Source organism: Alligator sinensis, unplaced genomic scaffold (genome assembly GCF_000455745.1).
Source record: "Alligator sinensis unplaced genomic scaffold, ASM45574v1 scaffold131_1, whole genome shotgun sequence".
In the NCBI taxonomy this organism is placed as follows: Eukaryota; Metazoa; Chordata; order Crocodylia; family Alligatoridae; genus Alligator; species Alligator sinensis.
Genome location: NW_005841830.1, coordinates 3718104 through 3718838, shown reverse-complemented (window position 1 = coordinate 3718838; position 735 = coordinate 3718104).

The following is a 735-nucleotide window of genomic DNA, read 5'->3' as shown; positions in this document are numbered from 1 at the left end:
GATAACCGCACAAGCTCCCCCTTGAGCAGCGAGGAGAAAATCAAGGGCTATACGGTTTTGAATTACCATTTGTCGGAGTTCTTCTTGGGTGTCAGCCAAGGCAGCAACGGCCTTCAAGAGGTCTTTTGTGACCTTAGCTGAATTCGTGAGCTATGATTTCTATCATAGCTTGGAGGTGTAATGTAAATCTTCTAAGACAAGCAGCGCCTATTCCCGGGAGTCTACCTGCTAAAGAACACCCGACTAATACTCCTTTGGTAAGCGGAGTTTTTATATATTTGTTTACTATATCACGGCTTTCTTGCAAATCCCTCTTGTTTCACCACCTGCCCCGTGGAAGGTGCGTGGCGAAGGACGTAGAGGGTTTTAGCATTGCCGGATAGCAGATACCTTTTCCTTTGGCAGGGATTTTATGGTAGGCGTGGGAGCCACAGACCCAGTATTGTCCTTTTAAAGCAGCGAGGTTTGAATACTTAGGAGGTATTTGGCCCCCGTTTTCTAGTTTTAGCACTCCGCGCTCACCCTTTGATTTAAAGGAAGGGTTTGCAGTTCCATTGAAGAAGCATTGTCCCCGGGAGGTATCAGTGTACAAACAATACCACAAGGTATTATTTAAAGAGGAGATGGGGGTACAGATAGGATTAGTGCCCTTGGTTAAAATTTTGCTGCTGTAGAAATCATTGTAAGAGCTGCAACAGGTAGGAGTTGCTGTATCATTATTACGCCAGTCTCCTC